At 49.4% G+C, this 20,488-nt stretch overlaps 1 pseudogene; it reads left to right on the top strand.

The window, feature by feature from the left end:
- The first annotated feature begins 8,982 nt into the window (after positions 1-8,982).
- LOC108592091 (small ribosomal subunit protein uS5 pseudogene) lies at positions 8,983-9,953 on the top strand (annotated as a pseudogene).
- Positions 9,954-20,488: the final 10,535 nt, after the last annotated feature.

Raw genomic sequence — 20,488 nt, 5'->3', positions numbered from 1 at the left:
CTGGTGCCTCCCTTCCCAGGCCAATCTCCTTGACACTGGCCAGCTTCTGGTGGGTCCACGCAGCCTTTTCAGGAGATGGATAAAGAGGGCGAGGAGGCCAGGCATGGTGGCCTGTAATCCCAGCACTTTGGGAGGCCGAGGCGGATCACCTGAGACCTCAGGATCACCTGAGGTCGGAAGTTCGAGACTAGCCTGACCAACATGGACAAACTCTGCCTCTACTAAAAATACAAAATTAGCCTGGCGTGGTGGTGCGTGCCTGTAATCTCAGTTACTCGGGAGGCTGAGGCAGTAGAATCGCTTGAACCTGGGAGACAGAGGTTGCGGTGAACCAACTGTGTGCCATTGCACTCCAGCCTGGGCGACAGAGTGACACTCTGTCTCAAAAAAAAAGAGGGCGAGGAGAGTGTTCCAGGCGGGCTCAGTGCCTCAAAGCTCATCTCTGCGAACTGTCACCCTCAGCCTTGTGTGAGCCTCCGGCAGCTCCACCTTCCCGGGAGCAAGGGGCCAGTTCCAGAGATTCTCCGAGAGCAGCTCACCCCAGCCCCCAGACATCTTCTGACAACCAGGTCTTCCAGAAACCTCAGGGCACCTGAGATGGGCGCACAGCTCCGTCTTTCGCACAGAAGTCTCATGATGTATTCGTGGTGTGGCTGGTGAGAATACTCCTCAACAGCTCTCTACCGCCTCTGAGGGGGAGGAATAGGAAGATGTCAACAGACGGGACTCAGGCCTCGCGGAGCTTAACGTTCTACAAGAAAAACAAACACAAAGTTAAAATGATGAAACGTTCCCACAAGTCCTGGATTCTATTGCTATTGCTGCTGCAACTAATTACCACAAATTTAGTGACTTAAAACAATGCAAACTTATTTATTCTCGCACATTTCTGGAGGTCAGAAGTCTAGAATGAAGGGCCGGGTATGGTGGCTCATGCCAGTAATTCCAGAACTTTGGGAGGCCGAGGTGGGTGGATCACTTGAGTTTAGGAGTTCCAGACCAGCCCGGGCAACATGGCAAAACTGTCTCTACAAAAAATACAAAAATTAGCTGGGAGTGGTGGCGTGTGCCTGTAGTCCCAGCTACTTGCGGGGCTGAGGTGGGAGGATCGCTTGAGCCCAGGAGGTCGAGGCTGCAGTGAGCTGAGATTCCACCACTGCACTCTAGCCTGGGTGACAAAAGAAAGAAAAAAGAGGGCTACAATGAAGGTGTTGACAGGGCCATGTTGTTTTCTGGAGGCCTCAGAGAAGAATTGGTTTCCTTTCCTCTTCCAGCTACTAGGAACTGTCTATATTCCCTGGCTCGGGGCCCCTTCCTGCATCTTTTTTAAAAAAATTTTTCTTTTTAAAGATGGGGTTTCACCATGATGGCCAGGCTGGTCTTGAACTCCTGACCTCAGGTGATCCGTGATCCACCCACCTTGGCCTCCCAAATGCTAGGATTAAAGGCATGAGCCACCGCGCCCATCCCTTCCCACATCTTTAAAACACGTCACCCCAGGCCGGGCATGGTGGCTCACGCCTGTAATCCCAGCACTTTGGGAGGCTGAGTTGGGCAGACTGCCTGAAGTCAGGAGTTCGAGACCAGTCTGGGTAACATGGTGAAATACTGTCTCTACTAAAAATACAAAAAAATTAGCTGGTTGTGGTGGTGCGTGCCTGTAATCCCAGCTACTCCGAAGGCTGAGGCAGGGGAATTGCTTGAACCAGAGAGGTGGAGGTTGCAGTGAGCTGAGATGGCGCCACCGCACTCCAGCCTGGGTGACAGAGTGAGACTCTGTTCCCCCACAAAAAAGAAAAAAAAAAAAACACATCATCACCCCAACTTCTACTTTCATCGTCTCATTTCCAATCTGACTTTGACCTTCCCGCCTCCCTCTTACAAGGAACTTTGTGACAATGTTGGACCCACTCAGAAAATTCAGGATAATCTCCCCATCTGGAGACGTATAATACATCTGCAAAGGTTCTTTTACCACATGAAGGTTCTGGGAATTAGGATACTGAGTGGACATCTCTGGAGGTGCCACTATTCAGCCCAGCCTAAGTATAAAATGAAATATAATAAACACACATGTGTCTACCACTATGATTAAATAGATATGAATATTTTACCTCAGTTTCTTCAGATTCCTAAAAAAGAAATGAAACTTTACAGAAATAGCCAAAGCCCTCTATGGCTTTTCTCTCCCTCTCTCACCTCACCCAGAGGTGACTGCTAGCCTGAGATAGGTGTAAATCACCCCATGCATGTTTTCTGTTGTTTTACTACATATTATAAATGTCTTTCTAAACACAGTTTACCATTTTGTGTGTGTGTTTTAGAACTTTATGTAAATGAAATCACTATGTGTACTATTTTGCAACTTTTGCTTTTTGCAACTTTTTTTTTTCTTTTCTTTTCTTTTTGAGACAGAAGAGTCTCACTCTGTCACCCAGGCTGGAGTGCAGTGGCGTGATCTTGGCTCACTGCAACCTCCACCTCTCGGGTTCAAGTGATTCTCATGCCGAAACCTCCCGAGTTCCTGGGACTACAGGCACAAGTCACCATGCCTGGCTAATTTTTGTATATTTTGTAGTGATGGTTTTTGCCATGCTGCCCAGGCTGGTCTAAAACTCCTGAGCTCAGGAGATCTGCCTGCCCCAGCCTCCCAAAGTGCTGGGATTTCAGGCCTGAGCCACCATGCCCGGCCAACTTTTGCTTTTTTTTTTGAGACGGAGTCTCACTCTGTTGTCCAGGCTGGAGTGCAGTGGCATGATCTGGGCTCACTGCAACCTCCACTTCCCAGGTCCAAGCGATTCTCCTGCCTCCGCCTCCCAAGTAGCTGGGATTATAGATGCAGGCCATCAAACCCAGCTAATTTTTGTCTTTTTAGTAGAGATAGGGTTTCACCACATTGGCCAGGCTGGTCTTGAACTCCTGTCCTCGAGATCCACCTTCCTCAGCCTCCCAAAGTGCTGTGATTACAGGTGTGAGCCACCATGCCTAGCCAAAAATCGAGATCTTGTTCATTCATTTTAACTGCAGCATGGAATGCCACCTTGAGCAAGTTTGGCTTCGTGTGGTCTTTTCCGTGGCTGAGAGAAAATTAGGTTTTTGTCTTTTTTTTTGAGACAGAGTCTTGCTCTGTCGCCAGGCGCCAGGCTGCAGTGCAGTGGCGCAGTCTCGGCTCACTGCAATCTCCACCTCCTGGGTTCAAGCAATTCTCCTGCCTCAACCTCCTGAGTAGCTGGGACTACAGGCGCGTGCCAACACGTCCAGCTAATTTTTGTCTTTTTTAGTAGAGACGGGGTTTCGCCATGTTGGCCAGGATGGTCTTGATCTCTTGACTTCGTGATCTGCCCGCCTCGGCCTCCCAAAGTGCTGGGATTACAGGTATGACCCACCGTGCATGGCAAATTAGGTTGTTTTAACTCTTTTTGCCATTGCAAACAGTGCTCCAGGAAATATCTTTGTACTTGTTTTCTTGAACACCTGTTCCAAAAGCCTGGGTAAGGAACTCCCAAGAGCCCATGCACACACCTCCAGCATTACCAGGTGTTGCTACAGGCTCCGAAAGTACCTACCAATGACAGTGTCATTTCAGGCTGGGCGCAGGGGCTCGCACCTGTAATCCCAGCACTTTGGAAGGCCAAGGTGGGCAGATCACTTTGGCTCAGGAGTTTGAGACCAGCCTGGCCAACATGGCAAAACACCATCTCTACAAAAAATACAAAAATTACTCAGACATGGTGGTGGATGCCTGTAGTCCCAGCTACTTTGAAGGCTGAGGTGGGAAGATTACCTGAGCCCAGATTTGTCGAGGGTGCAGTGAGCCCAGAGTGTGCCATAGGCAACCAAGCAAGACCCTGTCTCAAAAAAAAATAAAAAGTACTAATTTCCCCATATCCTCACCAGTATCTGGTATTTTCAGATTTACTATTTTTCTTTGTTTTAGAGATGAGACGAGGTCTCCCTATGTTACCCAGGCTGGTAATCCTCTTGCCTCAGCCTCTTGAGAAGCTGGGATTACAGTCATGGGTCACCATGCCCAGCAGATTTACTATTCTTTTTATTTATTTATTTATTTAAGGGACTATTTAATTTAATTTTTTTGAGACGGAGTCTCGCTCTGTTGCCCAAGCTGGAGTGCAGAGGCATGATCTCAGTTTACTGCAACTTTCACTCCTGGGTTCAAGCTATTCTGCCTCAGCCTCCCAAGTAGCTGGGACAACAGGTGCGCACCACCATGCCCAGCTAATTTTTTTTTTTTAAATCTTTAGTAGAGACAGAGTTTCACCATATTGGCCAGGCTGGTCTCGTACTCCTGACCTCAAGTGATCACCCTGCCTCAGCCTCCCAAAGTGCTGGGATTACAGGCATGGGCTACCATGCCTGGCCATACTATCCTTTTAAAATTTTATTTCTTTTTATAAATTATTTTCAAAATTAATAGAGATGGGATCTCACTGTGTTGCCCAGGATCAAGTGCTGGAATTATAGGCATGAGCCACCATGCCTGGCTCAGATTTATTATTTTAAAAAAGATTGGCCGAGGCCGGGTGCGGTGGCTCACGCCTGTAATCCCAGCACTTTGGGAGGCCAAGGCAGGTGGATCACGAGGCCAGGAGTTCAAGACCAGCCTGACCAACAGGGTGAAAGCCCATCTCTTTAAAAAAAAAATTGGCCAGGCACAGCAGCTCCCACCTGTATCCCACCACTTTGGAAGGTCAAAGCAGGTGAATTGCTGAGCTTAAGAGTTCAAGGCCAGCCTGCAGCCTGGCCAACATAGCGAAACCCCCATCTCTATAAAAAAAAATTAGCAAGGTGTGGTGGTGCACACCTGTAGCCTCAGCTGCTTAGGAAGCTAAAGCAGTAGGATGGTTTTGAACTTGGGAGGTCGAGGCCGCACTGCAGAGAACGCACCACTGCACTCCAGCCTGGGTGAAAAAGCTAGAACCTGTCTCAAAAAAAAAAAGATTTTTCTTCCATATTTTCCAGTCAGTCTGTACTGCTCCCAATCTTTTCTTGACTGTTTATGCAGCTGGGATTGTTCTTCCATCTTGACCCTGGACGACAAATCCCCCAGGACTTTCTGAGCCCTGCATGGGACCCTTCCCCAGATCCCCTCTTAAGCTGGTGACTGGACTGTGCTCTGACCACACTGTTCCACCGTCGTCAGCCTGAGAAAAACTTTACCCAGTGTGGGTCTGAAGCTTTCTGCTCTTCCCACAGAATGCCCTGGAATGTGCAGCAATTTTCCCATGGGAGGAATGAAGTCTTTTGCGTTACTACCCTTTAGCCTACATGAATTAGGCAAGTCTAACCCTGATTATGTGAGTCAATCCATCCCAGAATTATTTGGTCCTGAACTCCAAAAATAAATGGCTGGTTTTTTCCTGCCCCCAAGGGTGTTGTGAAATATACCTGCCAATGAACTGGAAACTCTCTCCTGGAATGTGATGGGAGCGGGGAAGAAATCCGAAGACTGATCTTTCTTCCCAGAATAAGCCTCGTTTCTTCACCAGGCTGTGGCTTTTGGAAACCAAATTCCCTTCCATTTTAGGTTTTTTTTGTTGTTGTTGTGGTTGTTATTTGTTTTTGAGACAGGGTCTCACTCTATTGCCCTGGCTGGAGTGCAGTGGCATGATCATGGCTCACTGCAGCCTCAACCTCTCAGGCTCAAGGGATTCATTCTCCTGCCTCAGCCTCACCAACAACAAGGATTAAAGGTACACACCACCATGCCTAGCTAATTTTCACTTTCGTTTTTTTTTTTTTTTTTTGAGATGGAGTTTCGCTCTTGTTACCCAGGCTGGAGTGCAATGGCTCAATCTCAACTCACTGCAACCTCCGCCTCCTGGTTTCAGGCAATTCTCCTGCCTCAGCCTCCTGAGTAGCTGGGATTACAGGCACACGCCACCATGCCCAGCTAATTTTTTGTATTTTTAGTAGAGACGGGGTTTCACCATGTTGACCAGGATGGTCTTGATCTCTTGACCTTGTGATCCACCCGCCTCGGCCTCCCAAAGTGCTGGGATTACAGGCGTGAGCCACTGTGCCTGGCCCTCACGTTAGGTTTTTAACTCCTCCTTTTATTTTTATTTATTTATTTTTTTTGGGGGGGGAGGAAGGGAGGGAAGAAGGACGGTAGGGAGGAAGGAAGGGATGAAGGAAGGAAGGAAGGGAGAAAGCGGGGAGGGAGGGAGGGAGGGAGGGAAGGGAAGGAAGGAAATAAAGCAATGAGAGAGACATTGCCGACCTGGATCTAGAGGTTTACAAGTTGATTTTTTTTTGAGAGAAGGAAAGAAAAGAAAAATAATAAGTAAAGGAGAGGAAGAAAGAGGAAGAGAAAGAGGGAGAGTAAATGGAAATATTGCTTTATTTTGAAAAAACTTGGGTATTAATAATGGCCAATCAATGTTTCATTTAAACTTATGGGTAGGTGTGATGTGGTATTGACAAGAATGTATATTTTGTGTATTTGAAGTGGAGAGCTCTATAAATATTTATTAAGTTTACTTGTTCTGGATCTGAGTTCGAGTCCTTGATATCCTTATTAATTTTCTGTCTCATTGAATCTAAGTCTCGTATCTGGGTGTTAGGATCGTTAGCTCTTGTTGTTGCATTGATCCTTTTACCACTATATCTTTGTTGCTTTAAAATCTATTTTATCCGATACGAGAATTGCAACTCCTGCTTTTTATTTATTTATTATTTATTTTTGCTCTCCATTTGGTTGGTAAATCTTTCTCCATCCCTTTGAGTCTTTGTGTATCCTTGCAAGTGAAACAGGTCTGGATGTAACATGCCATTGGGTTTCGGCTGTGTCTTTTGATTGGGGGATTTAGTCAATTTATATTTAGGGTTACTGCCATTTGATGTTGACTGGCTGTTTTATCCATTCGTTGGTGTAAATTCTTCTTTATGTTGGTGCTCTTTACTTTTTGGTGTATTTTTAGAAAGGCTAATACTGGTTGTTTCTTTCTGTGTGTAATGCTTCTTTCAGAAGCTCTTGTAAAGCAGGCCTGGTGGTAATAAAATCTCCGAGTTCTTGCTTGTTCATAAAAGATTTTATTTTTCCTTCAGTTGTGAAGCTTAGTTTGGCTGGATATGAAATTCTGGGCTGAAGGTTCTGTTCTTTGAGGATGTTGAATATTGGCCCCCACTCTCTTCTGGCTTGTAGAGTTTCTGCTGAGAGATCTGCTGTAAGTCTGATAGGCTTGCCTTTGTGGGTAACCTGACCTTTCTCTCTGGCTGCCCTTAGTATTTTCTCCTTCGTTTCAACCCTGGTGAATCTAATGATTATGTGCCTTGGGGTTGCTCTTCTTGAGGAATATCTTTGTGGTGTTCTCTGTATTACCTGGGGTTGAATGTTGACCTGCTTTGCTAGTTTAGGAAAATTTTCCTGAATAATATCCTGAAGGGTATTTTCCAGCTTGGATTCATTCTCTCCGTGGCATTCAGGTACACCTATCAAACGTAAATTTGGTCTTTTCACATAGTCCCACATTTCTTGGAGACTTTGCTCATTCCTTTTTATCCTTTTTTCTCTAATCTTTTCTTCGCATTTTATTTCATTAAGTTGGACTTTGACCTCTGATATCCCTTCTTCTGCTTGAACAATTCGAGTGTTTAAACCTGTGCATACTTCTCGGAGTTCTTGTATTGTACTCTTCAGTTCCATTAATTCACTTATATTCCTCTCTAAGTTGTCTATTCTCAATAGGATTTCATCAAACCTTTTTTCAAAGTTCCTAGTTTCTTTACGTTGGGCTACAACATGGTCTTTTAACTCACCGAAGTTTGTTATTAACGATTCCTTGAAGAGTGACTCTGTCATCAGGAGGCGCTCGTTCTCCATCAAGCCTTGTTCCATTGTTGATGTGGAACTGTGATCATCTTTAGAGGGAGAGGCATTCTGACTTTGAGTATTCTCAGCTTTTTTACGCTGGTTTCTTCCCATCATTGTAAATTTATCCTCCTGTCGTCTTTGAAATTACCAACTTTCAGATTAGGTCTCTTGAGTGGACGTCCAGGTTGTTAGTTCCCAGGGCCAGAGCAGCGGCATTAAAACGGATGGTGCTTTTCTGCCCAGGATTCTCCTGTCTGGCTTCCTTCTTGTGTCCATAGTAGGCGACTCTGCCTCCCGGGGCTCCAAACCTCGGTCAGAAGGGGAACCGGTCCCGTGTACTCTGCGCCGAGGTGCCATCGAAGCCTGTGCCGGGCTCTGGTGTCCTGCTGGGGGCCCTTGTGGGTCCTCCGAACCTGTTTACTCTGCTCCGAGAGCTGCCGCGCCGAGGTGCCGGTGGAACCGCTGCGCCGGCCACGAGAGTCGCGCTGGCCACCCGTGTGTTTCCTCCACTGGGGGATCTTCTGCTCTGTGAGCGACCAGAATTTGTCTGAAAGTGTGGCGTCCTCTAGTTCTCCGCGCTTTCCCTGAGAGCTGCAATCCCTGGATGTTAGCGATCGGCCATCTTGGATCATTCCAACTCCTCCTTTTAAAATCCAACTAGGCCTGGTGCAGTGGCTTGTCTGTAATCTCTGCACTTTGGGAGGCCGAGGCAGGAGGATTGCTTGGGCTCAGGAGTTCGAGACCAGCCTGGGCAATGTGGTGAAACCCTGTCTTTACGAAAAATACAAAAAATTAACCAGGCGTGGTGGCACGTGCCTGTGGTCCTAGCTATTCAGGAGGCTGAGGTGGGAGGATTGCTTGAGCCCAGGAGGTCACGGCTGCACTGAGCCACTATCATGCCTCTGCACTCTAGCCTGGGTGACAAGAGCGAAACTCTGTATCAAAAATAAAATAAATGTAATCCTAGCTACTCAGGAGGCTGAGGCAGGAGAATTGCTTGAACCCAGGAGGTGGAGGTTGCGGTGAGCCGAGATCGCGCCATTGCACTCCAGCCCGGGTAACAAGAGGGAAACTCCATCTCAAAAATAAATAAATAAATAAATAAATAAAATAAAATAAGATAAAATAAAATAAAATAAATAAAGTCTGCTTCTTCTCCAATAAAACACCAAATGGCGGATGACGCCGGTGCAGCGGGGGGGCCCGGAGGCCCCGGGGGCCCCGGGATGGGGAACCGCGGTGGCTTCCGCGGAGGTTTCGGCAGTGGCATCCGGGGCCGGGGTCGTGGCCGTGGACGGGGCCGGGGCGAGGCCGCGGAGCTCGCGGAGGCAAAGCCGAGGATAAGGAATGGATGCCTGTCACCAAGTTGGGCCGCCTGGTCAAAGACATGAAGATTAAATCTCTGGAGGAGATCTATCTTTTCTCTCTGACCATCAAGGAATCTGAAGTCATTGACTTTTTCCTGGGGGCCTCTCTCAAGGATGAGGTTTTGAAGATTATGCTGGTGCAGAAGCAGACCCGTGCTGGCCAGCGCACCAGGTTCAAGGCGTTTGTTGCTATTGGGGACTACAATGGTCACGTCGGTCTGGGTGTTAAGTGTTCCAAGGAGGTGGCCACTGCCATCCGTGGGGCCATCATCCTGGCCAAGCTCTCCATTGTCCCCGTGCGCAGAGGCTACTGGGGGAACAAGATCGGCAAGCCCCACACCGTCCCTTGCAAGGTGACAGGCCGCTGTGGTTCTGTGCTGGTGCGTCTCATCCCCACGCCCAGGGGTACTGGCATCGTCTCAGCACCTGTGCCCAAGAAGCTGCTTATGATGGCTGGTATCGATGACTGCTACACTTCAGCTAGGGGCTGCACTGCCACCTTGGGCAACTTTGCCAAGGCCACCTTTGATGCCATCTCTAAGACTTACAGCTACCTGAACCCCGATCTCTGGAAGGAGACAGTGTTCACCAAGTCTCCCTATCAGGAATTCACTGACCACCTTGTCAAGACCCACACCAGAGTCTCCGTGCAGAGGACCCAAGCTCCAGCTGTGGCTACAACATAGGGTTTTTATACAAGAAAAATAAAGTGAATTAACATTAAAAAAAATAAAAAAATAAAAAAAAATAAAGTCTACCAGATGCGGTGGCTCACACCTGTAATCCCAGCACTTTGGGAGGCTGAGGCAGGCTGATTACCTGAGTCAGACATTTGAGACCAGCCTAGCCAACATGACGAAACCCTGTCTCTACTAAAAATATAAAAATTAGGCTCCCCTCCCCTTCCTCCCTTATCCCTTTGCAAAAAAAAAAAAAAAAAAAAAAAAAAAAATTAGCTGGCCACAGCGGTGCATGCCTATAATCCTAGCTACTCAGGAGGCTGAGGCAGGAGAATTACTGGAACCCGGGGGGCAGAGCCTGCAGTGAGTCAAGATTGCACCACTGCACTCCAGCTTGGGCAAGAGAGCAAGACTCCATCAAAAATAAAATAGAATAAAATAAAGTCCAACTATAGCAGTGGGCTAAATATCTTTAGCACTTTAACATGTCAGGGGTCATCTCTGAGTTACTTGATTTTCATGATGATTCATTTCTACTCCTGCTGCTCCCTAAAGGAATGCAATGGTATCATCCTCTTGTATATGTGCTCAGATGAAAGAGATTGCTCAGCTATCTGGTTCCAGCCTGACAGTTCGTTGAGCCTTGCTTATATCTCTGGCTGTAAATACCCATTTTGTATATTCCTGTCTCCCCACTAGTGTGGCTTTGTCCATAGTGTGCCCCTGCAAAGGATGGTTCCTAGAGGGGAACGACTGCCCGCTTCAAGGTGGGCCAGGTGCTGCTGGTGGGGTCCCCCATCACCTCCTATTGTGTAACAAGGACTGTTGGACGCTCAGGGGTCCTTACGCTCAGACATTCAACTATTGAGAGTGAATCCTCTGCAGAGTTCTAGGCTGAGATGGGTACTTCAGAAGCTCCCATTTCTCACACAATGCCTATGATTCTATTTATTTTCATTTTATGTATTTTTCTGAGACAACGTCTCACTCTATCACCCAAGCTGGAATGCTGTGGCACAGTCTCCGCTCACTGCAACCTCGGCCTCCTGGATTCAAGTGATTCTCATGCTTCTGCCTCCTGAGTAACTGGGACTACAGGTGTGCACCACCATGCCCAGCTAATTTTTGTATTTTTTGGTTGAGACAGGGCTTCGCCATGTTGTCCAGGCTGGTCTCAAACTCCTGGCCTCAAGTGATCCACCCCCCTCAGCCTCCCAAAGTGCCAGGATTACAGGAATGAGCCACCAAGCCCAGCCACCAATGGTTGTGATTCTAACACTCAGCACTGTGACCCTCTGTTCGACTATTCCTGGGACTGAGACAGGGAGATGGCCTCTGTGGGTTCCCTTCTGCCATCTGAAGGGCATGCAAAACTCCATTTCAAGCGTCTCTCAGAAGCAGCTTTTCAGAGAATAACCCAGACTCACAGAGCCTAGGTCGACACCAGCCCTAATTGTCCTTCCAACAAAGGCTGTGGGAAGCTCAAAATGCCTGACAGAGATGCCAGGAGGCAGAGCGACAAGCCAACCACAGAGGAAGACACCCAGAAACCCAGGGAGTTAAGTCCTCATTTCAAGTACTTGTTTCAAAAAGCAAATGTTTCCTAATGGAGCTCGAGGGGAGTCCTGGGCAGCCACTAAGGCGCTTCCTCTTGGTGGGTGTCCAGGCTGGGCCATCGGGTGGCTTCTCTTGGGGACAAAGAGAGCTCCGGGCCACACTCACTCATGCGCCATCTCCATTAGGCTCCTCTCTCCAGGGTCTGTAGATTCCTGAATTCTCTCTGGCTGGGACATATGATCAATCATCTGAAGTTTTTTTTTTTTTTTTTTTGAGACGGAGTCTCACTCTGTTGCCCAGGCTGGAGTGCAGCAGCGCGATCTCAGCTCACTGCAACTTCTGTCTCCTGGGTTCAAGCAATTTTCCTGCCTCAGCCTCCCGAGTAGTTGGGATTACAGGTACCCGCCACCGTGCCCAGTTTTTTGTGTTTTTAGTAGAGACAGATTTCACCATGTTGTTCAGGCTGGTCTCTAACTCCTGACTTCAGATGATCCACCTGCCTCGGTCTCCCAAGGTGCTGGGATTATAGGTGTGAGCCACTGTGCCAGTCAAAATGTTGTTTCTTTAAGATTTACTCAGGCTGCCAAGCGTGGTGGCTCACGTCTGTAATCCCAGCACTGTGAGGCCGAGGCGGGCAGATCACCTGAGGTCGGGAGTTTGAGACCAGCCTGACCAACACGGAGAAACTCCATCTCTACTAAAAATACAAAATTAACTGAGTGTGATGGTGCACGCCTGTAACCCCAACTACTTGGGAGGCTGAGGCAGGTAGATTGCTTGAACCCAGGAGGAGGAGGTTGTGGTGAGCCAGGATCGATTGCGACATTGCACTCCAGCCTGGGCAACAAGAGCAAAACTACACACACACACACACACACACACACACAGAGGACACCTGGCAACAAGAGCAAAACTATACACACACACACACACACACACGAGAACACCAAAAGCTGCAGGTCTCAGGAGGACGGAGGGACACACACACACACACACACACACACACACACACAGGATACCAAAAGGTGCAGGTCTAAGGAGGACCGAGGGAAGAGGACAGCTGATATGATACAAGGGGCATGCTTCACGGAATATTTGAAATTTAGATTATGGGATGCAGGGGCAGTGTTTTGAGCCATTTCTGCGACCATTTCTCCTGCAGCTTAGATTAAAATGGGGCATCAGCTCTGCCTAAGAGGGCAAGAGGGCACACCAGGCACAGTGAGGAAACAGAAACAGAAACAGGTTCCTCAGCTCTGGGGAGAAGGCTCATCCCCCCGCCCCCCGCCCCCTGCCGCCGCAATCTGCATATGCGGTAAACAAGTCCCAGGGAATGTAGAAAAACTCCCGTGGATTCCAGGAACCTTGTCACATTACAAAAAACTCTTGGAGGCCCGCATAGGTGTCTGGGGGTGGGGCGAGGGGTTCTCCTTGGAGGACTTAGGCGAGGCTTGGAAATTCTGAGCAGAAATAATGCAGGCTCCAGGTGCTTGGGCCACTGCCAGGAAATCATCCCCAGACGCAGCGCGATGCGGGAATGGCGCACAGCCCTGCTGAAGGCGGACAGGCCCCACAGATCGGGGACAGGGGTAGCTCTCACCCCTCTCCGGGGGACCGGGATCCTGTGGAAAGGAGACTCTCAAGGAAACGGAACACAAGGTGGCCTACATTTGCCATGGAAGGCCAGGAAGTCGGGTGGGGGGTGAGGGGATGGAGTGGGCTGCCCCCATAGCTACCCCCCCAGGGCCGGTCTGTGTCCTCCGGGGGCCCTCAGACATTCCCCACCTCCTTCTACGGTGCAGGTAGCACCCCTGAGGTCTTCTCCTTTGAGACTGCCGCTAGTGACAGAGGACTTGTGTAGCCCCTCCTGTAAACACCTGCGGCGAAGTGCTGAGCGACAAACCTAATGGGACCATACCTTGGTCGCCTTCCCCCCCGTTTTTTTTTTCTTTTTTTTTGCGACCGAGTCTTGCAGTGCAGTGGCGCGATCTGGGCTCACTGCAACCTCCAACTCTCGGTTCAAGCGATTCCCCTGCCTCAGCCTCCCAAGTAGCTGGGGTTGCAGGCACTTGCCACTATGCCCGGCTAATTTTTTGTATTTTTAGTAGAGACAGGGTTTCACTGTGTTAGCCAGGATGGTCTCCATCTCTTGACCTCCCAAAGTGCGGGGATTACAGGTGAGCCACCACAATCCGGCTATGCCTTCCCTCTTAATTTGTCGCTAAAGTCCTTCAGTTTTCAGATAAATTAGATGCCTAAAATCACTGCCACAGGATGTTCTAAATCTCCTTCCACACTGTGGAGACACCACTATGAGAAACCTCGAGCAACCTTTAAAGGCTGCTGACCCTACTAAGTCAGCACCCAAAGCCTCATATCAATAACAGGGAAACTAAGTCAGTTTCTGCTTTTGCTCTCAGTAGGTTGAATGTTGAGTTCACATGGACAGCGCGGAATTATGATACCCTACAGATTCAGCTACTTGGGGACATATTTTAAGCAAACACTTACCCCAAAGCCTGTCAGGAAGGCAGCAGCTGCATCTGAGCTGGCAGAGACATGTCTGCCCAGCCTCAATCATTCATTTGACAATGCTGAGACTCAAGGCTGCTGTGTGTCATGCTGGCTCCACAGATGCAAAGAGATAACAGGCCCTATGTGGGGGAAAGGATGGCGCCATGACCATGGTGTTACAGGCCGATGGCCCCCAAGGACAGCCCTGTGCTGCATTTGTGACTGTGTCTCTTGCACCTAACAGGAGGCCCAGCATTTAGCAGGTGCTCAGTAAAAACAGTGAAAAATGAAGAACACACCTCCGCATCAAGTCTAAGTTACAGAAATGAGACAGAGGAAAAAAAAAAGAAAAACGAAGAAGACGACGTGATGCCTTTGGTAACAGCAATCTGGGAGTTTAGGGAGAAACCAGTTAATTCTGCTTGGGAATGAAAGCCTTTGAAGGAGGAGTGACAGGTCCCAGCTGGTCCTTGAAATGTAGGAGGCGGCTGGGCGTAGTGGTTCACGCCTGCAATCCAAGCACTTTCGAGGTCAGGGCGGGCGGATCACCTGAGGTCGGGAGTTCAAGACCAGCCTGACCAACATGTGAAACCCCGTCTTTAAAAAAAAAAAAAGAAATGTAGGAGGCAATGGGCCGAGAAGGAAGACCAGCAGTCCAGGAGGAGGGCAATGAGCAGGAGGGTGTGAGGTGGCAGGAGGTCAGACCCAAAGGAGGTAGGATGAGGAGGACTCTTGAATTGCAGGCGGTCCATCCCCTACAGGGTCAGTGCTCTGTTCACAGAGTGTACATTGATACTGACCACACGATAAATTCCTCTTAGAATCAGGAGCCAGTTTCCTCTTTATTTTTTATTTTTTAGTTGGGGGTCTCACTATGTTGCCCAGGCTGATGTCAAACTCCTGGCCTCAAGCAGTCCTCCTACATGGGCCTCCCAAGGTGCTGGGATTACAGGCATGAGCCACTGTGGCTGGTTGGGTTCAGTCTTTGGAAACGTTAATTTTCTTTTTTCAAATAGTAGAACCACCCTGTCGTTCCTTTTCACCTTGACTGCTGGGAAGCTCCTGAAGTGCTGGGTTCCTTACACTTTTTGGTATTCCCTAACAGCCCTACTTTGTACCTAATAGGTTCTATATTGCTTGTTTGTTGCTGCATAAGAATGTCACCACAAAGGTAGAGGGTTAAAACAATACACATTTAGCTTGGTGCAGTGTGACATAGACCTGTAGTCCCAGAGACTTAGGAGGCTGAAGCAGGAGGAACCCTTGAACTCAGGAATTCAAAGGCAGACTGGGCAACATAGCAGCAAGACCCCGTCTCTACAAAAATGAAACAAACAAAAACACATATTTATTATTCACAATTTTCTTTTTTTTTCTTTTCCTTTTTTTTTTTTTGAGTCTCTCTCTGTCACCCAGGCTGGAATGCAATGGTGCCATCTTGGTTCATTGCAATCTCTGCTTCCTGGGTTCAAGCAGTTCTCGCACCACAGCCTCACAAGTAGCTCGGATTATAGGCACCTGTCATCATGCCCAGCTAATTTTTTTTTTTTTTGAGACGGAGTTTCGCTCTTGTTACCCAGGCTGGAGTGCAATGGCACGATCTCGGTTCACTGCAACCTCCGCCTCCTGGGTTCAAGCAATTCTCCTGCCTCGGCCTCCCGAGTAGCTGGGACTACAGGCGTGCACCACCATGCCTAGCTAATTTTTGTATTTTTAGTAGAGACAGGGTTTCACCTTGCTGACCAGGATGGTCTTGATCTCTTGACCTCGTGATCCACCCACCTTGGCCTCCCAAAGTGCTGGGATTATGGGTGTGAGGCACTGCGCCCAGCCGTGCCCAGCTAATTTTTGTAGAAACCAAGGTTTCATTATGTTGGCTAGGCTGGTCTTGAACTCCTGACCTCAGGTGATCCGCCTGCCTCAGCCTCCCAAAGTGCTGGGATTACAGGCATGAGACACTACACCCAGCCTATCTTGCAATTTTCAGACAAGATCAGGCACGTTCAGGGTGATATGGCCATAGATTATCTTGCAATTTTCTTACAGGAGTCTAAGTATGGCTCAACTGGGTCCTCTCCAAGTCTGTGATCGAGGTATAGGCCAGGGCTGGAGTCTCACCTGTGGTGGCTTCACTGGGGAGGGATCTTCTTCCAAGCTCATGTACTCATTGGCAGAATTCAGCTCTGAGAAGGCTGTTGAGCTGAGGGCATCAGTTTCTTGCTTGTAAGCCAACAAGGAAAGATGTATCCTGGCAGAACTGTCATTATAATTTCATATAACAAACACACACATAGTCATATCCAGCCTGTCACCTTTGCCATATTCAATTAGTTAGAAGCAAGTCACAGGCCCCACCCACACCCAAGTTGGGGGCGTCTCACAAAGGCATGGAGACCAGAGGGATCATGAGCCCACCTTCTGTTGGTTGGCCACGGGACCTCATCAGGTCAATTGAAATGCTCCCTTTGGCAAGTGAAGACATCACTATTACATGGATGTATGTGTTGTCTCCCCAAGAAGACAGTGAAGTGAGCTCTCTTCCTGCTAAGAATGTTCCCCCAGCCTCTGCTACAGCGCTGGGCACAGGCAAGTGGGTCGATAAATATGAAATGAAGAAATACTACAGGGTGCACGTGACTGCTGGCAGGACTGGCGTTTTCTTCCATCAGGGTAATGATGTGACTGGCATACGCTTCTCAGTTGACAGCTGTGATTTAAAAAACCCGTAAAACAACTGTAACAGCCACAAAGTGGGAAGTGCAGCAGGCATCGCCATTATGAATGTGACTGCCCTAGGAAAATGTCTCCTAAACCCCAGCACCTACTGTTTTCATCCTGCTCTGTGGATGAGCTGTGTGTGTTCACACCACTTCCTGATTCTGCCTGTGCAAAATTTTATAAGCACAGTCTAGAAGCACAGGCTCTGGGCCAGGCTGCCGCAGTCAACACCCAGCGGAGCCTCTGCCTGTGTGACCTTGGATGGGTTGCCTCACTTCTTGTGCCTGTTTTCTCATCCAAAAAATGGAAGTGATAATGGTGCCCACCTCCCAGGGTGGTTATGTGGGTTAAATGAATTAACATATGTGAACAGCCTGGCAAATAGCAAATACTAACTAAGCATTTGCTATTGTTACTGGAAGTTTAATTCCATTTTTAGGATGCACCAAGATCAGAGCATTCCTCTTTGTTTCTGCTCTCCTGAACTCTGCCTTTCAAGGGAGGAGAAAACATTCTGACTAGAAGGAATGTTCTGCAAAGTGTATGTGAGTAGGTGGGAGGTGATGACGAAGAAAAATGCTTCAGGTCGTGAGTTAAGATTACACTTGTAAGGCCGGGCGCGGTGGCTCATGCCTATAATCCCAGCACTTTGGGAGGCCGAGGCGGGTGGATCATGAGGTCAAGAGATGGAGACCATCCTGGTCAACAAGGTGAAACCCTGTCTCTACTAAAAATACAAAAAATTAGCTGGGCATGGTGGTGCGCACATGTAGTACCAGATACTTGGGAGACTGAGACAGGAGAATTGCTTGAACCCAGGAGGCGGAGGTTGCGGTGAGCCGAGATTGTGCCATTGCACTCCAGTCTGGGTAACAACAGCGAAACTCTGTCTCAAAAAAAAAAAAGAAAAAAAAAAAGATTATACTTGTAATCCCAGCACTTTGGGAGGCGAGGTGGGAAGATCATTTGAGCTCAGGAGTTCAAGACCAGGCTGGACAACATAGCGAGACTCATCTCTCTACTAAAAATCCAAAAAATTAGCTGGGCGTGGTGGTGTGCACCCGTAATCCCAGGTCCTAAGGAGGCTGAGGCAGGAGGATGGCTTGAGCTCAGGAAGTGGAGGCTGCAGGGAGCCGGGATCTTACCACTGCACTCCAGCCTGGACAACAGAGTATGACCTTGTCTCCAAAACAAAAATAGAATATTCGCAGCCTAAGCAAGGACATGGAGATTAAAGGGTGAACAGTCGAAATGACAGCTGAGGATGAAGGAACAGCAAACAGGATTTAGTGGTGCAATCCCCTCATCTCTGAGTGACACTACCTTTGATGTCTGTCCCCACATGAGAGTCACACCTGGGACCCACTACCCCAAGCACCTTTTTACCTCCTGCTGCCCGAGGCTGGCCCTGGCCAGGGAGGATTGGTAGAAACCATCTGACACCACTTAAATTGGCCCCATTACCATTGGCACCACCGGAATTGACTAGATTTTTTTTTTTTTTGAGACAGTCTTGCTCTGTCAACCAGGCTGGATGGAGGGCAGTGGTGCCATCTTGGCTCACTGCAACCTCCACCTCCTGGGTTCAAGCAATTCTTTTGCCTCAGCCTCCCGAGTAGCTAGGACTACAGGTGCACGCCACCACGCCCAGCTAATTTTTTGTATTTTTAGTAGAGATGGGTCTCGCTATGTGAGCCACTGCGCCTGGCACTGACTAGCTCTTCATTTATTTTTTTTGAGACAGAGTTTCGCTCTTGTTACCCAGGCTGGAGTGCAATGGCGCGATCTCAGCTCACCATAACCTCCATCTCCTGGGTTCAGGCAATTCTCCTGCCTCAGCCTCCTGAGTAGCTGGGATTACAGGCATGTGCCACCATGCCCAGCTAATTTTCTGTATTTTTAGTAGAGATGGGGTTTCACCGTGTTGACCAGGATGGTCTCGATCTCTTGACCTCGTGATCCACCTGCCTCGGCCTCCCAAAGTGCGGGGATTACAGGCTTGAGCCACCGCACTCGGCCCTGACTAGCTCTTTAAATGTGACTTCCTCCCCTGTGCAGGGTGTTGGAAGGAGAGAGGAGATGCCACAACTGGATGCCATCCTGCTTGCCCCAATATTTTTAGGTGAATCTAAGGAGGCCCTGCTGTCTGCTCGGTCTAGTCAGTATCAATTGGCATAGTAGATGAGGAGTTGTGCACCTTGAAGGCCTCCATCGCCATGGCGTTGGGGGGACTGATGGAAGAGGGAAGCAAGTATCTCAGTTAAAGTTCTCCTTATGGGAGGGCTGGGCCCCTACTTCGGGAATCTCCCACAAGGGCAAATCCCACAAGGGCAAATTCCACAAGGGCAAAGGGCCTCTGAGTTAGCCTGTGAGCAGCAGTGAATCCAGGTGTGGGATCAAGGCTTTATTTATTTTTTATTTTATTTTTATTTGAGAGACAGGGCCTCCTTATGTTGCCCAGGCTGGTCTCCAATTCCAGGACTCGAGATCCTCCTGCCTCAATCTCCTGAGCAGCTAGGACCAAAGGCATAGGCCACACTTCTGGCTAATTTATTTTTGTTTTTTACTGATAAGGGGTCTTGCCATGTAGCCCAGGCTGGCCTCAAACTGCTGGGCTCAAGAGATCCTCCTGCATCAGCTTCTCAAAGTGTTGGGATTACAGGTGTTGGGAGCCAGTGCTCCCGGCCAGGACCAAGACTTTCTTATCCTGGGATGGTTGGGGATGGGGACTGGTATCCTGCCTCTGAAAGCAAATAAGAGGGTTGAGAATGGACGGTCGGAGACACAGGGACACCCCAAAGAGCAGGCAAAGCTGACCAAGAGGACACCTGGAGGAAAGGCCCTTCCGGAGCAGCCTGTGGGTTCCCTCAAGACTGGTTAGACCAGGGAGCTGGCACTCAAAGGGCCGACAGGGCGTTCCCTCCGACCCCGCACAGCAAGATGGTTTTGGGACTCTGGCCTCTGCCGATCAGGGAGTTTCTCCCGCCCCGTCCTCATCCTCCTCCCACCCGCACTTCCAGATCTTTCCCCACCTGAGGTCATGGCTGCCTTCTACCCGGCTGTAGAAAGGCGCCACCTGGGATTCCAAAAGCCCCACAGAGGCAGGCACCCTTCCCCAGCCTGAGCACCCCTGCGAGTCTGGCTTCTCCTGCAGGGCAAACACAGCGTTTCTTACACTTTCCCCGCCAGCATAGCCAGGCAATAACTGGGAGGCCCCCGGGTGCGCAAAGTCGCAGCGCGCAGAGACACAGACTGAACTCAACCCGGAGCTGGCAGGATCGGTGGCGGACACGCAGTTCCCACGGGCACCGGGGATCTGAGACTCTGAGCGTGACCTCACTCCCTCTAATAATCCCCCGACTCCCTCATCCCGCCTTTCTCCTTTCTCCAAGGCCTATTTTCGGTTTGTCTCCATTTCCTTATTGACAGAGGGGAGGGGATTAGGGGAGCACCCAGTCTTGTCGCTTTCCGCCCGCAGGTGAGCCCACTTTCACGTGGAGGTGGGAGGTGTTTCCGCTCAGGAGCTGCCACGCACGGTGATCACACGGAGATCTCCCAGGGGCGTCGGGCCGCGTGCGCGCGAGCAAGTTCCCCTCCGCAGTGGGCCAGGCCTCCCAGGGCCCTGACTGCACCGCCTGCCCCTTGGGGAAAACGCGAGACCCTTTGCAACTGCAAAGTAGGGGCGACCTCATCCTTTCCAACGTGCAGCCCCCGGGAGGGACTACGGGCGCCGGCAGCGCCTTTGCGAGATGCCGAACCGCGCCGTCCCGGTGACAGTCAACTTTGCGCACAATTGTCGGGCTGGGAGGACGCAGGCC

This window comes from Callithrix jacchus, chromosome 6 (assembly GCF_049354715.1).
Source record: "Callithrix jacchus isolate 240 chromosome 6, calJac240_pri, whole genome shotgun sequence".
Taxonomy (NCBI): Eukaryota; Metazoa; Chordata; class Mammalia; order Primates; family Cebidae; genus Callithrix; species Callithrix jacchus.
This window is presented reverse-complemented; position numbering and strand designations above follow the sequence as displayed.